This window comes from Vipera berus (assembly GCF_964194415.1).
Source record: "Vipera berus genome assembly, chromosome: 1".
Taxonomy (NCBI): Eukaryota; Metazoa; Chordata; class Lepidosauria; order Squamata; family Viperidae; genus Vipera; species Vipera berus.
In genome coordinates, this window is record NC_138202.1 from 248,556,039 (window position 1) to 248,576,863 (window position 20,825).

The following is a 20,825-nucleotide window of genomic DNA, read 5'->3' on the forward strand; positions in this document are numbered from 1 at the left end:
TTCACAAAACCGTAATAACTTATTTACGAGCATCAAAACCACTATTTCCATTTCCAAAACTTCATAACACACTTTGTAGCTGACTTTTTGTCACTTTCAGATCTCTGCAAAATTACAGGAGACCCAGAAGAGGGTCCTGACCCTTGAAGAATTATGAATGAAATTAAAATACCCCTCACCCTCAGTCTTCCTAGGGCAGGGGTGTCAAACTCGTCGTGTCATGTGACGTGTCACCACATATCACGACTTTTTTCCCCTTGCCAGAGCTTGGGTGGGCGCAGCGTCACATGATACATCCAGCCCACGGGCCAGCAGTTTGCAAACAAAAACCAAAAAACACCCCACCAGCCGAAATATGAGCAAATTGCAGCATAAAACTACATGTAGAAGATGGGTTGTAAAAAAAAACTAAACTGCAACCTTCTGTGATGTGGAATAATACAAAGTAGCTTCCAAATTACTATTCAGCTTCCCAGGTCAGATGGCATTTTTAGGACAATGCACACACAAACAAAAGAGCAGAGTCTGAGTTGTGATACCACTGAACTGTTTTCTTTATTTTCAGAAAAACTTCAATCCTGGAAAAAGCAAAGGATAAATTGCTGTTGTTCTTCTTTCATTATTATTATTATTTCTCTTTTTTATGTCTCGGTCCTTTAAAAAACATGAAATCCTTTAGTTACAAAGATAAAATTATTTCAAACTCTCTTTTTTTCCTGCTTGTTTTAAAGAATATTTGGGGCTTGGATCTTGGGGGACTGAGATTTTCAGTTAAGAAGGAGCCAATGGCCACTGTATCTCAGAATTAAAAGGGGAAAAAATGCAACAGTTAAACTTTAAAGGATTACTAATTGGATTTTGTTTAATTTAAATGACTGAAGAGAAAGGATTTATCTTTTCCCTCTGGCCATGGACTTCCTGTAGGTAAAACATAATGATAAAAGAAGTCATTACCTTGCTTATAGAAATAAGGAAAACTCAACCTAGGGACTATCTAACCCGTCTTTTGAAATTGACTCAAAGGAACTCTAGCAAAGAGTAAGGCTGTTTCTCCTTAGTTTTTGTACCTTTTCCATCTTCTAGAGTCTTCTAACTATGATTGTGTTGATATAACAATGAGGACAAACTTTATATTGCTCCAGGAATGGCTAGGTGATACTAGAAGAATAGTAGAATAGAATAGAGCTGGAAGGGACCTTGAAGGTCTTCTAGTCCAGCCCCCTGCTCAAGCAGGAGAACCTATACCATTTCAGACAAGTGACGGTCTAGTCTCTTCTTAAAAACCTCCAGTGATGGAGGCCCACGATTTCTGAAGGCAAGCTGTTCCACTGGTTAATTGTCGTCACTGTTAGGAACTTTCTCCTTAATTCCAAGTTGCTTCTCTCTTTGATTAGCTTCCATCCAATGTTTCTTGTCCTGCTGTCTGGTGCTTTGGAGAATAGTTTTACCCCCTCTTCTTTGTGGCAGCCCCTCAAATACTGGAATACTGCTATCATATCATCCCTATTTCTTCTTTTCTTTAGACTAGCTAAACCCAAGTCCTGCAGTCGTACTTCATATGTTTTAGTCTCCAGGCCTTTGATCATTTTAGTTGCTCTTTCTGAACTTTGTCCAAAGTCTCAACATCTTTTTTTTTTTGTAGTATGGTGACCAAAACTGGATGCAGTATTCCAGGTGTGGTCTTACTAAAGGTTTATAAAGGCTGTATAGAGGCTGTAAGACAACAGTGGGGAATTAGTCTAGGTCAGGTTCTCTGATAAAATGCTGAAAGCCACTTCTCATTTTTTGGATTATAATATTAACCATAGAACCATGGGAAACTTCAGAAGAGGCAAACAAAGGAAACAGGAGAACCCAACAACATACAGGGATGAGGAAAAAACAAGGGTTCAGCCATGTAATTTTCCTGAAATCTGAATAGTTATCTGCAACCTTATTTTTTAGCTCACAGAGAATAAGAAGTGGCTCTCAGCACTTACAAATCTTCCATCTGGAATCATCTGTTGCTTCCATTTTTACTACTTTTACCTTTTCCATCTTTTTTCTGCTATAGACCCAAAGGGAAAAAAGTTAAGACAAAGTAGCTGCATGCCTTCATGCCTCCTCCTCCTCCTCCTTTTGTTTATGACTGATAGGATTAGAAGTCATTCATCTGAAAGCAGCCAAATACACCAAAACCTAAGGAGAAAGCTTGCAAAAAGGGGTGTGGTTTTATTCACCCAGTCAAAATTGGTTAGAGAAGATCTCACAGCCTAATTTTTTTGAACAACATACATTATGGCAAAGAATTTTACCAGGAAAATCTGAAAAGTGTGAAGCAACTGAATTTTGCCTCAGTCTTCAGTGCTGCAAAGATATAACTGGCCTTGGTGAAGCACTTTTCAACATACTAATTTCTTCAGCATCACAGTGAGCTACTAAAATGTCCAAAGTTAATGAACATGAAGCAATGCAGCAGCATCACACTCCACATTAGTGAGCCTGGGGAATCTACAGCTTTTCAAAAGACATGGACTCAATTTACAACCACAACAGGAAAATATGGTCAGAGGAAAGAGAGCCAGAGCTTTTTCTATCTCAGCATTATGTTGTCTCTGCAAGATATGAAGAAATATCAAGTGATTGGTATGTGAAAACATTTGTGATAATTATAACAGTCCAAGAAAAATGTCTGTGGACAGAGGCCAGGAAACAGACTGCTACAATGACCTCAATAAAAAAATTAAATAGGAGTAGGTCTAAAACCCAATCTCCCACAAGGGTAGCTGTGTAAGAACAATATTCAGATGAGGAAAACCTCATTGCAGTAATCCATAACATCAGAGAAAGGAAACAGACTGCCTATACAACATCTTCCAATAAAACGGATACCCACATGGATATCAAAAAGTGTCTGACTATTCAATCTATTATATCACCACACATCAAAAAACTTTCAGAAACAACCAAAGGACTATTACAATGACACAGCATTTCTGTAACACACAAACCAACTAACTGAGTCCTTCGGGAGAAGGACGGTATAGAAATCAAATTATTAAATTAAATTAAAATTAAAGACCACCAAAACATCTTAACAGGCTACCCAGAGTTACCCCATGGTAAGAGATGAGGGCATCAATAAATTTTATAATTAAATTAAATGAAATTATTAAATTAAATAAACCCCAAAGACCTAATAGTCTAAGAAGAAGAAGAAAGAAGTAATCCACAATATATAGTGCAAGAACTGTAACAGCATTTATGTAGGATAGACAAACAGAAGACTAGCAGAGTGAATCCATGAACATTAGCTAGCAGAGAAGACAGAATGAAAACTCCTTAATCTCACCACACATGGACAAAATCAATGATACAGTAGTTTCAACTGGGAAAATGTGAGCATCCTTGACTAAGCTAATTCCAAAAACATCAGAGAAATTCCTGGAATCTTGGCATTCAGACAAATCTGCTACCTGTAGACACATATAGCAGTCACATTTACACACCATTCATAAGAAATAATAAAAAATTAAGAAGGAAGGAAAAAGACCAGATCACATGTCTCCAGCAGTCAACACTCAGATAAGCAGAGATTAATAGCAGAGAAACAATTAAGCAAAAAAACAATTTCCTACTCATGGAACCACCAAGGGGTGGGGGGTGGGGGGTGGGGGAACCACCCTCAGCAACATTAGCAAGGCAAGCTAGTGTATATAAACAGGGATCAAACCCCTCCGTCACTAGCATTCACGATGATAACTAGTTGGGTAATGCACCATCAGCAGGCAAACAACCAAGCTCAGAGAGCACATTTCAACCCTGAGCAACATATATTCTCCTCTATTGATCATGAACTTTCATGTCTGAGTAAATAATCTTTCCAGTAGGGAAGATAAAATTCCCTCATTGATTACTATACCTGTCTGTGTTTGCTTAATATAGCTGCTAATCTTTAACTTAATGTGAGAAAGAAATCAGGCTCATATAATCCAATTGCAAAAATTTTTTCATTATATACCAGTCTAACAAACTTCAGTGAGAATATGGTACACTTAATCATCCTCAATCATTGTCAACACATTACTAGCTAATGAGAGTTTATCCAGCATAGTATTGTTTCCTTATGTGAACCATTTTCCGATATGTTGAAATTACTTAAATGACTTGCCTATCATGGTGTGTGTGTCTGTGTGTGTGTGCTTTTGATTATGTGCCATCAAGTTGTTTTCAGTTCCTCATGACCACATAGATCAGGGGTGTCAAACTCAATTTCATTGAGGGCCGCATCAGCATTGCGGTTGCCCTCAAAGGGGCCGGGTGGGCATGGCCTACTGGGTGGGCATGGCCTACTGGGTGGGCGTGGCCTACTGGGTGGGCGTGGCTAGAGTGCGTATAGCCTACTGGGTGGGCATGGCCAGCTCTACATCATTCGCCTCAAGGGTGCCTATGGGGGGCCTGGGCAGGAGTGGGACAGATCTGAGGGTCTCTGGCCGGAGGAGGGTCTCTGGGCCAGGGCCAAGGCAGTGGGGGCCATTCCCTCACTGTTTCCAGGATGGCTTCGCGAGCCGCATGAAACCACTTCACGGGCCTGATCCGGCCTCCGGGCCTTGTGTTTGACATGTCTGACATAGATTTTCTTCATGAAAGTCTGTTTCAGTCTTTCAAGTCTTCTATTGACAGACCCCTGAGTACCGTTAACTAAGTCCACCTTGCTGCTAGTCATCTTCTTCTCTTTCTTTCCACATTTCCCAACATTTGAAACTTCTCCAAAGGACTAGGTCTTCCTATAATGTGTCCAACGAAGGATAATTTGTAGCCTGATCACTTGGCCCTTGAATCAGATTTAGGGGTTGATTTGTTGCTCATCCTGGTTTTCTCAGGAGTCTTCTCAGTGGGAGCGCCTGCCCTCTGGAACCAGCTGCCGGTGGAGCTGAGGACTGCCCCCGACCTCCGATCATTCCGCCGGGGCCTGAAGACCTGGCTCTTTGAGCTCTCAGGCCCAGGCTGAGGAGAAATTTTTAATTGGGGTTTTAAGTATACAGGGTCAATTTAATATTTTTTAATTTGGTTTTTTTTAACTTTTGTATGGTGGATTTTTTAATTTCCTGTAAACCGCCCTGAGTCCTCAGGGAATAGGGCGGTATATAAATGTAACTAAATAAATAAATAAATAAAATTCTCCAGTTCAAACAATATAAATACTCTTTCTGCTTCTTCAGATCCAATTTTTTTTTTGCTTCCATGGAATGCCACAGGGAACACCACTGGTTAAATTATTTTGAACTTTGTAGGTATAAAACCTTACAGCTTCTAAATATAAGAAACAAGCCCAACTGAGCCCGAGGACCACATCTCAAGAGGAGGGATTCACTCCCGGCCATCTGGACAATGGTGGCCTCCCGGGGACACAAAGTCTCCCGAATAACCACTGCCACCCCACCACCCCTGCCCTGAGCCTGTGGTTGGTGCAGCACCCGGAAACCTGGCGGGCATAACTCAGTGAGAGGCACCCCTCCCTCCGAACCCAACCAAAATTCCGTGATGCACGGCTGCCGCCAGGACACTTGACTGCGTTGTACCCATGCGACCTCTGACATGGCGCAGATCCCGTTGGGCCCCATGGTTCTCTGTGGAGCTCCGGGAGATGAAGCGTCGGAGACGAGGTCTAGAGAGCGGTTGGAGATCCAGCCGATCCGAATCCGACAAATTGCAGTTAAGAACCTTTATAAGGTCTTATCTTGCAGTGATAAGGACGGCAAAGTCTAACTACTTTGCCGCCCTTATCGCGTCCGCAGATAATCGCCCGGCCGCCCTGTTTAGGGTGACTCGCTCCCTCCTTAACCAGGAGGTGAGAGAGGATCCCTTGCGGGGACGAGCCGAGGAGTTTAGTCATCATCTGGCGGACAAAATCGCTCAGATCCGGACCGGCCTGGACTCTGACTGGGCAGAGTCTGATGTGGAGGAATCGGGCGGTCTTGAGCACGTTATCTGGACTGAGTTCGACCCTGTTTCCCCTGATGATGTGGACAGGATCATGGGGAGACTGAGCACCACCACCTGTTTGTTGGATCCATGCCCCTCCTGGCTAGCTTATGCGGCTCGGGAGGGAACACGAGGCTGGTTCCATGCAGTAATAACTGCTTCTTTGAAGGAGGGTGTCTTCCCTGCCGCCTTGAAGGAGGCGGTGGTGAGACCCCTTCTCAAGAAGCCTGCTTTGGACCCGGCTGTTTTAAACAACTATCGTCCAGTCTCCAACCTTCGCTTTTTGGCGAAGGTTGTTGAGAGTGTGGTGGCGCATCAGCTCCCTCTGTTCCTGGAGGAAACTGATTATCTGTACCCATACCAATCGGGTTTCAGGCCCGGACACAGCATGAAGAAGATCACATAGGAGCCGTGACCAGGGGGGCTTTTGCACAGGTTCGCCTGGTGCGCCAGTTGCGTCCCTATCTGGACCGAGACGCCCTACGCACAGTTACTCATGCGCTCGTGACCTCCCGTTTGGACTACTGTAACTCTCTCTACATGGGGCTGCCCTTGAAGACCACTCGGAGGCTTCAACTGGTGCAGAATGCGGCCGCGCGAGTTGTAATGGGGGTCTCCCGATACTCCCATGTAACACCTCTACTCCGCGAGCTGCATTGGCTTCCGGTTGCCCTCCGGGTGAAATTCAAGGTGCTGGTTATCACCTATAAAGCCCTACATGGCCTGGGTCCGGGGTATTTGAGGGAACACCTGCTGCCGGCATCAAATGCCCTTCGCCCAGTGCGCTCCCACAGGGAGGGTCTGCTCAGGGTCCCACCGGTAAGAGATTGCCGGCGGGTGACACCCAGGGATAGGGCCTTCTCAGTGGGGGCGCCTGCCCTCTGGAACCAGCTGCCAGTGGAGCTGAGGACTGCCCCCGACCTCCGATCATTCCGCCGGGGCCTGAAGACCTGGCTCTTCGAGCTCTCGGGCCCAGGCTGAGGAGAAATTTATTTTAATTGGGTTTTTTTAATTGTACAGGGTTGGTTTAATCTTTTTAATTGGTTTTTTAACTTTTGTATGGTTGATTTTTAACTCCCTGTAAACCGCCATGAGTCCTCAGGGAAAGGGCGGTATATAAATGCAATAATATATATATATATATATATATATATATATATATATATATATATATATATATATATATATATATATATATATATATATATATATATATATATATATATATATTTTCCAAGGTCTTCATGACTATTCTACCAAATTCCAGTAGAAATAGACCTTGGGAAATATATTTAGAAGCTGTAAGGTTTTATACCTACAAAGTTGAATTGTGGAGTCCTTTTTCTACCAAGTGCTAATGTGTGATATATTTTCTTACTGTTTTTTCCCTTGTGATAGATAGTTAATCCTAAAAGGCAGAAGCTATCTACCATTTCTTCATTGTCAGTTCTAAAGCTGGTTGCTGTACAAGTTGTCATAACTTTGGTATTTATATTTAATTTCAGTCCTAATTTTTCACTGTGCCCCTTGACTTTTATTACCAGAGCTCACAGATCCTTTACATTTTTGGCTATCAAAATAGAGCCATCAGCATAATGCAGGTTATTGATGTTTTTTTCTTCCAGTTTTAAAACCAAACTCATCTTCTTCTAATCCAGCTTCCTTTAATATATATTCAGCATACAAGGTGAATAAATAAGGGGAACATATAAACCCTTGTGTTATTCCTTTGACAGCTTGGAACCCATCTGTTTCACTATAGTCTGCCTTTAATGTGACCACCTGACCTGTACATAGGTTTCACATAAGGACAATGCGATGTTCTGGGATTCCCATTTTTTTAAGTATCTAGTTGTGATCAACACAATCAAAGGTCTTTCTATAATCATTGAAGCATATACTGACTTCTTTTTGGTATCCTTTGACTTTTTCAAATATACATCAGCAATAATTTCTGGTGTTTCTCAACTTTTCTAAAAGCAGCTTGAACAACTTGTATTTTTTTTTTTCAATCTATAACTCTAATCTATGTTGGATGCATGCATATGAAATTAAGGATATTGTACAATAGTTTGCACATGCCGTTAACCCTTCTTTTTTGTAGGGAAATGTAGATTGATCTCCTCTAATCTTTGGTTACTGTTTGTTCTCTAGATTTGCTGGCACAATTTGGTTAAACTATTATTGTTTTCTGTTGTTTGCTATATTTCTATGGACATTCCATCAGTTCCTGTAATCTTACAAGTTGGCAAGGACCAGGGTGATGATATAACTTCTTTTTCTAGCAGTACTGGTTGTTGTAAATAGAGAATATCTTCAGTGTTGACATTTTACTATACTGTATATCAATATATTCCTTCCATCTTTGATCTTCATTCAATCAGTTAATATCTGTCCATTAAAAAAGGTAAAAGGTAAAGGTTCCCCCGCATATGCGTGCTAGTCGTTTCCAACTCTAGGGGCCGGTGCTAATCTCCATTTCAAAGCCGAAGAGCCAGCATTTGTCCAAGGATGTCTCTGTGGTCATGTGGCCGGCATGACTAGACGCCAAAGGCACATGGAACGCTGTTACCTACCCATCGTAGTGGTCCCTATTTTTCTTCTTGCATTTTTACGTGCTTTCGAACTGCTAGGTTGGCAGAAGCTGGGACGAGTAACAGGCACTCACTCTGTTACACGGCACTCAGGATTCGACCCGCCAAATTGCCGACCTTCTGATTGACAAGCTCAGCGTCCTAATCCACTGAGCCACCGCATCCCTAGATCTGTCCATTAGTGTCCTTTTAATAAATCTATCGATTGGGACCTGCTTCTGAGTTCAGAGATCTTTTGAAAACTTTCCTTATTTTCCCATGTCTACTTCCATCTTCAAAATCTCGGCTGTTGTAATATTTCTTCTTATCTTTTCTAAGAAGACCCTTGAAGTTCTCTCCTAATATTTTTGTCTTTCTTGACTTTGGCTTTTCTTTTCTTCTTGGTGATCTTCAGTTTGTTCTGGCATCTAGTTTGACTTACTCTCTTTTTTCATCTTTGGCGATCTCTTTTCACATTCATCTTTAATGACTTCTTTAAGTTTATTCCCATTTTTCCTGGTTCACTATCAGTGAGGCCCAGGAATTGCTTTGAAAATTTATCCTTGAAAATGGAGGATATATGCTCAGGATCATATTGTGGAAAGTGATTATCTGTCTCTTTTTGCTTAATTGGCCATTTCCACATGATCAGTTCATGATAACTATGACGAAATCACCAGAATGGCAAAATTTATGCAATTTTTTTCTGCAATACTTTGGATTCATAAGCCATTCAAACCAGTTACATTTCTCCTCACTATTTCCAATGTTGGATTCCCTCCTCCCCTTCAATTACTATAAAATAAAAAAGTGTAAAAATGTCTTTGGACGTGGATAATATCTGTGAATTGATTGTGGGGTTCAAAGTAACTATAAAGAGGAATTGTTCCTTTGTTCTTGGTTCATTGTTGCTTTGCAAAACTAATTTGATCATGGTTTGGAGAAGTCACAAAAATCTGTACTTTGGAACAAACACTAGTACTATGTTGATTAGTGAACTTATTTCAACTGCAAGTTGTTTTCTGATCTTTGATCAAATTATTCAAACCGATTCAGAAAATCAGATTGATTCAATTTAGTTCACTGGGGCATTCCAGAAAGAGAACTTCTGTGCCTGAAGAAAGCCTTCAGAATCATTGCATTGATTTAGAACTATCTGATTTAGTTTGACTATTTAGTTTGACTTTTCATTTGATTTTGGAAGGACAGCCTATCCTACAACATAAACTAGATTAAGCTCAAACTAAGTGAAGATTAATTAGCACAGAAGAAACAATGCTTCCAGGTTTATGCAAGTGAAAATAGTGACATACAAAAGCAAAACTGAGTCACTCCTAGTTGAGCCCCACCACAAAAGAAAAGAAAGTAAGGAGTGGGAAAGGAAAGACCACAGGAAAATGTGGTGTATTTTACCATTAATGTTTCTCTGCCAAAACAGCAAGAAAAGAGAAATATTTATACTTTGTAGCCTCTGCCCCATCTGAAATTTGCAAAGCTTTCACCTAAGGGTACTTTAGTGGTGCATGCCTTTTTATTCTAATCCTTCCTTTTTTCACCTGAAAAAAAAAGGAGAGAGGAGTGTTAGTTTCCTTCCTTTTGTTGTTGTTAGTTGCGAAGTCGTGTCCGACCCATCGCGACCCTATGGACAATGTTCCTCCAGGCCTTCCTGTCCTCTATCATCTTCTGGAGTCCATTTAAGCTCACGCCTACTGCTTCAGTGACTCCATCCAGCCACCTCATTCTCTATCGTCCCCTTCTTCTATTGCCCTCAATCTTTCCCAGCATTAGGCTCTTCTCCAGTGAGTCCTTCCTTCTCATTAGGTGGCCAAAGTATTTGAGTTTTAGCTTCAGGATCTGGCCTTCTAAAGAGCAGTCAGGGTTGATCTCCTCTAGGACTGACCGGTTTGATCGCCTTGCAGTCCAAGGGACTCGCAGGAGTCTTCTCCAGCACCAGAGTTCAAAGGCCTCAATTCTTTGGCGCTCAGCCTTTCTCATGGTCCAACTTTCACTGCCATACATTGCAACTGGGAAGACCATAGCCTTGACTATACACTATATTCCTTTATATTTTGGCAATTTCTCTTTAACAAAAAACACAGCAGCTATTGTTTAAAGTTTTGCAAGTTTCTTAGTTAGTACTGGCATTAGCCTTTATAATCTTTACTCCCAAACAGACACAATAAAAACATACAACCTAGACAGGCTTTTTTGGTTTTAGCCTCAATTAATCAGAAATGTGAAACTAGGTAGATTTGCTCTTTGCAAAATAATACACTTCATCAGCAATTTCATTCCATTCTTTAATAATAATAATAATAATAATAATAATAATAATAATAATAATAATAATAATAATAATAATAATAATAATAATAATAATAATAATACATCTTTTAAAAAATACTAGGGCACCTCAGAGCTATCTGAGGTACCCAGGTCCTTTACAAATAACAAAGGAATAAAGCATGCAAAATATACATCTAAAAAACATTTCCCTCCTGTGCGCTTCAGCTAAATGAGATTTAATCACAGCCAAATGTAATACCTTCCCTTCTTTCTCAAAACAATCTGGACTGTCATATTCTGGCAGCTCTGTTCTCTGGGTCTATAAACATTTTCTCCCATCACACCAGTTCAGCTAGTTAGTAATAAAGTATTCATTATCATTAGCAGATGCTATATACTCGCTTTAAATTGGCTGGAGACCTCCTCGAGACCAGAATAAAAGGAATGGACAGGTGCTATGTGCTGCTCAGTTTTTGAATGCACCTTCTTCCTCCTTTCCTGAAGGATCTACAGTTTGAAATGGAGCTGAGACAAACCTAACCCATAATCTTACAATTCTACCATGCCAGAAGGACACATCCAAATCTATCCAACTATTGGAAACTTTTTTAACTTCGAGATTATGAATAAGGTATATTTCTGAGTCTAAATTCTGATCATCTCCGGTCTAATGTTTCCTTCATGTATAACTCATCAAGGCTTTTTTTTTTGTTAAGTGTTCATACAAGTAATAACTGAATCATGTTTGAGGAACTGGGGCAAATGCTTAAACAAAGGACTGCAGGAAAGAGAGTAGGTAGGAAATCAGGGTTAGAGATACTATTTTACTCTAGGAGACTTATTTTTTTAAAAAAAATTGCTCTTCAATGCTAAGCATCTGACCATTTGTTTTGTTATTAATAATTCACATAAATCAATACAGGGGAGCTGAAAAACATGAAATTCTTTCCTTCTAAGCTTAAAATTAGCAGCTAGGAGAAAGCAGTAATAAATGGCTTCAGAGAATGCCAGGTACCAGAGAGTTAAAACACTTGCTCCTTGGTTTTCTTGGCTCCTATTTTAATTTGTGCACTCTCTCTCTCTTTTTAGACAGCTCTGTGAAGACAGCCTGGTTCGCTGCCTCACCATACTAATGAGACTCATCCATCTGCCTCTGTCACTGCCAGCCTCTCCTTTCGGCTGAAAGTCAGAGATGAACGCTCAGGACAGGTCCTCTCTAGGCTGCAGTACTTAATCATTTCTAAACACGCTAGATGGCCTCAGGCAGTGAAGGCAACAGGCATTTAACCCAGACTTGGCAGCTATGGCTTCTGCACATTCTGGCTGTAAACCTTGATAATGAAAAGTAGCTGTGCTTTTACTCTCCACTTAACCAGATGCTCTTTGCTTCTTAGGGCAAGAGGTTAAATAGATATAAAGAACCCATGCTATTTCTGAGGCCTTTTATTTGAAGCCCTTATAAGAATAACAGTGTCCTTTTGAGCTGCATCTCTTGGGACTCCATATTTAGGCATCTGTCCACTAACTACTGAAATATAATCTTTATGTCTAAAGCTTCCAAGAAATACAGTCTACTCCAGAGTCATATTTTTATTCACATAATAATCTGAAGGTCACTTTTTAGAGCACAAAAAGGCAGAAGGAGCTTTATTCATGGTTCTCCCAACAACCTATGTGTAACAAAGAAAACACAACATTTTTTTCCCCATTGTGATATGGACCTCTGATTTATTTTTCCACTCCATCTAGCACTCCATATGTCTCCAGTATCTACCTTTTTCCCAGAGCTCATGTTGGTATAAAGCAATTGTCTGGGATGTGTAAGAATTAAGTATCCCATCATTCAGATGAGACATGCAATTAGAAGAGTTCTACTAATTTCCACTGCTAAGACCCTGTCACTTTAATTTATCCTTACTTTCCAGCATTTAGGTCTTCTCTGGTTTGAAGCCAAGGGGTTTTTATATTGTTCCAAGCAACAATGTTGCTATAAAAGCTGAAACTGCAGAAGAGTTTTATGATTGTGCGTGCATGTGTGTTTGTATATGTGGGAGGAGGAAGAGGAGGAGGAGGAGATTTCCTGTGCATTCCTCTGATGGAAGAAAAGGAGGTGGAGAAGATATGCACAGTTTATAAACCCTCCTCTAAGTCCAATATTCCTCACAATCCAACTTAAGCCTACTGATTTAACTCTGTTAACTGTTTCTCTAAGACGTGTGCATGGGAGATTCATGGAAATATAAGGAGCATTATTGTCCATTTTCACTTCTCTTCACTTTTAAGGAATTACATTTCATTTTCCCAGCTGTCATTTGTGACCTCATGAATCTGTATGCAGAAACAAGGACAAGCCTGAGCTGTACACATTTCACCATTCTACAACCTTCCCAAAGTTTGATTAAGAGCTGTGGTGGCACAGTGGTTAGAATGCAGTAATGCAGACTAACTCTGCTCACTGCCAGAAGTTTGATTCTGAATGGCTCAAGGTTGACTCAGCCTTCCATCCTTCCAAGGTCAATAAAATGATGACTCAGATTGTTGGGACAATATGCTGACTCTGTAAACTGCTTAGAGATGGCTGTAAAGCACTGTGAAATGGTATATAAGTCTAAGTGCTATTGCTATTGCTATTAGTGTCTCCAGCAGACTGACAAATTTCTGGCTGCTTTGTCTCAGCAATAGATTTTACTTCCTTGGTTGTTCTATTTCTCCATTTCTTATGCATCTCTTAAGGAATAGTTGTTTGTGAAGGAGACCGTATACCAGGTTGCAAGAGCAATGGGACACTGTGTTTTATTTTAAATTATTGTCATGACTAATTTATCCTATGGTTGATTACAGATTGTAAAACCTGTGTTCTTTAACAAGTGCTTCACCTAAGAAGATGTTTTTGTAAGAATTATTGTAAGAGCTCAACCTTTCTGGCCACAGTCTCTCAGTATTTTGAAGCTTGAGTGAGCATGGAAAATACTTAATAGAATATGTTAAGCTAAAGTGGAGCAAGCATATCCAGAAAAAGCTAACAGAAGCAGCCAGTTATCTACTGTACCATTTCATTTTTTACCTGTTACTGGTAATTCTTTACCAATAATGAAAGCCAGATCTAACAGGAGCAAACTGACATTAGACTATGAGAATAAAGACCAGATCTGATGGAAGCCATCAGAATCTGGTTTGCAACTGCTCCTTATATAAGCCCAAAAATGTCTTTGCCAAAGAACATTTCACCTGTGAAGAAAAAAAAAGAAGATTATGCACAAGTTTGCTATTTTTGACTGCAAATATCATATTTATCAGGAAATATAGAATAAGAGTGGATGCGGTGGCTCAGTGGGTTAGGACGCTTGTCGATCAGAAGGTCGGCAGTTTGGCGGGTCGAATCCCGACTGCCGCGTAACAGAGTGAGCGCCTGTTACTCGTCCCAGCTTCTGCCCACCTAGCAGTTCGAAAGCACGTAAAAATGCAAGTAGAAAAATAGGGACCACTACGGTGGGAAGGTAACAGCGTTCCGTGCGCCTTTGGCATCTAGTCATGCCGGCCACAAGACCACAGAGACGTCCTCGGACAAGCGCTGGCTCTTTGGCTTTGAAACGGAGATGAGCACCATCCCCTAGAGTCGGAAACAACTAGCACACATGTGCAGAGGAACCTTTACCTTTTATATAATAAGAAGGAAACACTAACCCTTTTGTTTATCCTTGCCTAAGAGCAGAAGGTGACAAAAGAGGTTTTAAAGAAATTATGTTCCTATGTGCTGCCACTAATGACTTTCCAACTGTATGGAAACAATTCATAATAATTTTTATTAGAAAATCTAGAAACGATGCTATGTTTATGGAAACAAATTATGGTTATGACATTAAAGTCATTAAATACAATTGCAGCTTATTTAGGAATAGCAAGCTGTATGGAGGCCTAGTGTGTCTCACAATGAAAAGTGTAGCTAAGTGATAAGTTATCCTTTTCTTGTGATAAATTAAGTACAAGGGCCACAGTGGATAATGATTAATTTAAAATTGGTGGAGTTGTTGTCCAGACAGCAGATATTTTGCTTGTATTCTTGATGCTATGTTTTGTGGTGCTTGTTTTCTTTGCATTTTTAATTAAATTAATTATACAGAAAGCTTACACAACAGGTTTATTATATCAGATGAGGGGAAATAGGGACATTGATTTTCAGCATCAATGGTTAGTGATTCCAGGTGCTTCAAGAAATGTTTTGTGGAGGGAGAGGCATATAGAGCCCTGGAGCACTTTGTTGTTATTTCTGAGATAAAGACATCAAATGGTAAGTTAATTGTGATTGTCTCTACTCAATGCAAACATCAATAGATGTTAAGATATTATGTACCCAGGTCAACATAAATAATAGCAGTGAAGCTGAGACAAAATCTCATAAATGCTTTTTGGTGATAAAGAATAACTATTCTTTAAATAAAGAATTTAACAGCTAAAGAAATGGTGAGGCACTTTCTTCATAAATAATAGCAAATGCTTATAGACATGCCTCAAAATGATCTAGATTAGCTTTGTTACTGAAGTTATAGAAATGTTCAGCTCAAATGGCCCCAAATGCTTTGACTGAAGTACCACCAACTTTTGATAGCAGAGCAACTTAATACTAGTTTTTAATACGCTAGTCTTCACATCCCTTTGCTTTTCCTCTTTCTCCATAGACTATTCATATATATGGCTAGAGACTTTGGTCCTTCTTCACTCCTTCTTTAATCCCTCTGAGATTTGGAAATCAGAAGTTCTCCTGCAAAATATAAGAGTAACATATTTAGTGTTCTCTGTCCTTAGTGGTAGTAACTGCTCTTTATGGAAAACAAGATCATACAGGTCAGATTTTCTTACTTCTTAATGTTGTTAAAATTAGTACATTTATTAATATTAGTAAAATATTGTAAATGCAAGTGAATGTTATGAATTGGTTAAGAATAGAGTGGAAATAAATAATGGTTAAGGAATGAATGGATATTAATTGAAGAATAAATTTCTCAGCATTGTATTTTTGAAAGTAATTTATGGAGACTAAGGCAAGGGAGTGAAAATTAATGCTTCAGGGATTTTAATTAATTAATAGGGAGTAAGGTAGATGTGAAAGAAAGATATAGCCACTATTATTTTTTACTGTGGACTACCATCTATTTTACTCTATCTCTACTGTCAGATGACACTGAATGTATTTCAAAACCAATTGCTCATTCGTGGGTAGACAAATCGACAGCCTGATCAAACTAGGATAGTTCCACATGGATCTCTTTTTAGAGGTAAGCAAAGCGATTTGAAATCTCGTGTCTGAGCAGTCTTCTCTAATCTGAAAAGTTTGATTCCTGAATCTTTCTTAAGCTATTTTCATGAACTTTGTGCATCTGCCATGGATCCCATATAAGTACAAGAGCAAGATCCTATGTAGATGGTTGTTTTGGATACATACACAGAGAGTTTATGCACTGGAGACAAATTCCTTGTGTGTCTAATCACACTTGGCCAATAAAGAACATTCTACTCTACTCTATTCCATTCATCTGAGGAAGATAGTTGTGGCTCCAGGCTTTTGTTTTTATTGTTGTTGTGAGCCACTCAGACATGTGTGCTTAAAATGGGCAGACAAACAAATATTTTAAATATATAGGCAAATAAATAAATGATCATACTTTTCACAGCATCTTTCTTGATGTTTTACTGTTTTACTATGGATAGTAAAACAGTTCTATCATTTAACTTTATAAACTTTTGCCTACTTTTGTAAACTCACAGCATACCCAGCCTTTAATTTGGGGGAAAAATGCCAAATGAGGGGGCTTGATTGTTCCATTTTTCTTTCCCCACCACCTTAGATGTCGTAGAATGGAATTAGAGTTGTCTCTGAGCCTTTCTACACTTTAGGTGTCAATTGGCATTGCTCTAATAGAATGGACTGAATTAGGTATTTTTCCCCCTCAGGACTGTGAGTACAATTGTTAAGTTAATTCATTGGTTCTCCTCCACCATCATAAATAGGTGACTTGAAAAGAAAGTCATTTGTAGTCCCAAATTGCAAAGTATAATTTCTGCCTATTCTCATTTGAAAAGAAGATGCTTCATGGCAGTTGTCAGTTTTTGAAAGGCAAATAGTTGTTTTGAGGCGCACTCATATTCTACCAGACAAATTTTGCAGTTACTACTATTATTTACAATGGTAAAGGGAGAGAAAAGGGAGCAACTTCAAATGCTAATAAGCAGTAACAGCAGAGAAGATTTCTTTTTTTATTTGGGGGAATGGATTTATCTATTGTTGCCATGCATAAATCTCTTGAGGAAAAAATCAAGAAGGAATTATGTAAGGAATAATGTAGATAACCTACATAACAGCAGTTTTTCTTCTGCAGTAACTGTGTCTGCACATATGCTAGACAAATTAACTCTCAATTCCTTCAAATCAGTGACATAGTTAATATTAGAGAAGACTCAGCAAAAGGGAAAATTGATTATTGGGAGATGCATATTCCAAAACGTTAAGAAAACAGGAAGTGAGTAGAAACAGCATACAGATCTTCAATGCAAAACTTACTAGATAAACAATTATAATAAATCCCTGCTCTTCACCTTAGTCCAATAGGAGGCTTTTGGTTTGGGGTGTTGTTTTTTTCATCTCACAGACCACACAAATGAATGAGCTATATACAGTTCCCCAGAGTCTCAAAAATTTCATTTTTGTGAAATGAGTTGATAGCCACAGCTTGGGAAAAAGATGGGTTAAGGGCAGTGCTTTTTTTGTAAAAGAAAAAGGTGCCGGAACTCACACATGTCATACAACCCTCCTTGCCTACCCTACAAGGTTCCACCCAAAAAAAGGTGCCGGAACTCCGTTCTGAGCATTCTATGAGAAAAAAAGCCCTGGTTAAGGGCAAAACATGTCAGTATCATAGCCTCCTTGGACTGAGAGCTCTGAGAAATAAACAGGCTCTGGAAACAATCCATAAGTTTATCTCTTTCATGTGACCCTACCCACGTAGAAACGTAACCAAGCTTCAGAGATAAAGATTCCAGCTTGGAAGTGCTTTCCCATTGTTGCTTTCCAGGAATGGTTTTTCAACTTCTTTGTCTTGTCTACCAGTGCTGGGAGCCTCTGGTCATCTCCCAACCAAGTACTTGACTTAGTTTCTCAAGATTAGCCATTCACAAAGATGTTTCTCGGCAACGTACCTGTGAGTAGTAGTTCTGCTTCTTCATCTCCATAATGCAAGTGTGACATTAAGCTTGGTGCCAGTTTATACTTCGGGTCATAAGAATGAATTTGATTCTGTAACAGGTCAAGCATAGGTAAATCTATAAAGGAGATTAATTGCCATCCTCTTGTTTTATCCAGAATAGTACTCCTGTTTGGTAATTTACTTAGAATGGTATTTCTATAAATGCCAATGCTTTTATTATGCTGTACGATTCACATATATTATTTACATGTATGATCTGTAACAAAACATTTGCAGTGGATTCTCCTTGTCCTATGTGGAAGTTATTCCCTCCAATAAGGACAACCCACCTCTTTCTCCTGTCTGTGTTCAGGATCCCCCTCCCCACACCAGCTATTACTCAGAATTCAAATGTCAAAGAAAGTGATGCCATCCATAAAGCAAATGCCATAATTCCTAGAAAAGGAAGTTCTGGAAATCAGGCAATGTGGAGAGGAGTCTAAGTCTTTGATAAATGGGTGATAAAGCAAAGTGGTCAGAGCTGCATCATGTAGTGGACAGAACTGGGATATTTTGTAGATGCTTTCTCCTTATTGATGAGCCCATTTTTGTATAATAGGATATATTATACCAGTGATTTTGATTCATTTTGAAGTTTGGGGACCCACACACACAAAAAAAGGTGATTAGGGAGCTACATGCAGTCTTGAAGCTTCAATTGCCTACCGGTCAATTAGACAAATGATAAGAAATTAAATCAAGTGATATAGGAAGCCCACTCCTTGTGGGTACCTCAATTAAAACACTGAATCAATTCCCTTTCTTTGGCTATAGACTGTATTTTTAAAAGCTGCAATTTTAAAATCAGTGAGATGTTAGAAACTAGATAACATTTTAAGTGGGGAGACAGAATAATCATTTGGGAAGTTATTCCTCTCACTACAGTTTATACTGCTAAAAGTTCTCTGAGCCGATTCCAGTCCTGAGTTCAAGCCGTTCTTATGACAGGTATTGTTTTGTGGCTCGACATTTTGCTAGAAGGCTGATTTTATGCACTGTATCAGATCTTGCTAATTTGGAAGTCAAGGTCCTCAGCAAAAGTCTATGGTCTGCTTTGGATATATTTAAGTTTACAATTCCTTCTCTTCGCTGCTTTTTATTAACAATACCTTGTAATATTCCCAACTCAGGACAAAATAAGATCTGTTTTAATCACATGGATTTGTGCCTTTTGACATGCAGATCTAATTTGTTTCCCTACTCTAACAATTGGCACCACACATGAAATATCCATCAGTTAGTTGTAATCTATGTGCTCTCTAGAAATAAATGCATGCAGCAGGAAATTTTGCAGCCAAAGGAACAAACAGGAATGTATAGAGGGAAATTAATATAAGCAAAGTTTTCATGTTGTGCCATCATCCTTTACTGATGTATGTTCACTTTGTAGTTTTAAGAACTGGGCATGTGGGGAATGTATTGACTAAATGCAAAGGGATAATTCAGCCATGCAATGATCACATTTACTAATTTAACTTGCTTTAAAATGCTTTGAAATTTTTATTACAGATGGAATCATAAACTGTAGAATTCAGATTTTTTTTAATTTTATCTATTTGGGGAGAATAAGGAACAAGCCTATTGGCATCTTATCTTTGAATCAGAATAAAGCTCGAAGGGACCTTGGAGGTCTTCTAGTCCAACCCTCTGCTCAAGCAGGAGACCCTGTACCTTTTCAGATAGGTTGCTATCCAGTCTTTTCTTCAAAACTTCCAGTGATGAAGCACCTACAACTTCTGAAGGCAAGTTGTTCCATTGGTTAATTGTCCTCACTGTTAGGAAATTTCTCCTTAATTCCAGGTTGCTTCTCTCCTTAATTAATTTCCATCCATTGTTTCTTGTCTTGCTTTCTGGTGCTTTGGAAAATAAGCTAACCCCCTCCTCTTTGTGGCAGACCCTGAAATACTGGAATACTGCTATGAGGTCACCCCTAGTTCTTCTTTTCTGTAGACTGGCCATACCCAATTCCTGTAGCCATTCTTCATATTTTTTTGTCTCCGGGCCTTTAATCGTCTTAGTTGCTCTTCTTTGCACTTTTTCCAAAGTCTCAACATCTTTTTTGTAACGTAGTGACCAAAACTGGATGCAATAATCCAGGTGTGGCCTTACTAAAGCTTTATAAAGCGGTACTAATACTTCCCACGATTTTGATTCTGCATTCGTGATTTTTTAAAGGAAGCATTTCCTTAGGATTTCTATTGCATTATCCTTTTCCAAAGTATTTTTCCCCCAATTTGTCAGGTGGGAGCGGGAGACAAATCAAGAAAGCATTGGGGAAAATATTTCCCAGGTTTTTTTCCCCCCCTAAGTCTTTTCATCCCTCTATTTCCCATTTCCAGTCTTGTTTAAATTTGTTCTCCTGCTAGCAAGATCTAAAGATAAATAGTTTCTGAAAGGCCCATACAATGCAGTCTATGTACCAAACCAGTAAGACAAAAGGTTTTATTTTACCCTTCAGAGCTCTCTACTTGTTTCAATAGAGTTACTAGTTGCCTGATGAATGTTAGCAGCAGTACTCCCTGCGGTCAATGGGGCTGTTGTTTAATGAATTGCTTAATGTGGTTGATTACTGCTACAATGTAAAATGAGGAAAGCTGCCAAGGAGATTTGAAAAGTCTCACTAGAGAATATGATGAGAATGAATAGGATACACAAGAACTTTTTACTCTGCTCTGAACAGTTATATCACAGGCACTGCAATTAATGTAATTCTATCAGTAGTTGTCATTGTTTTACAAAAGAAAAAAATCACAAATATCTATCT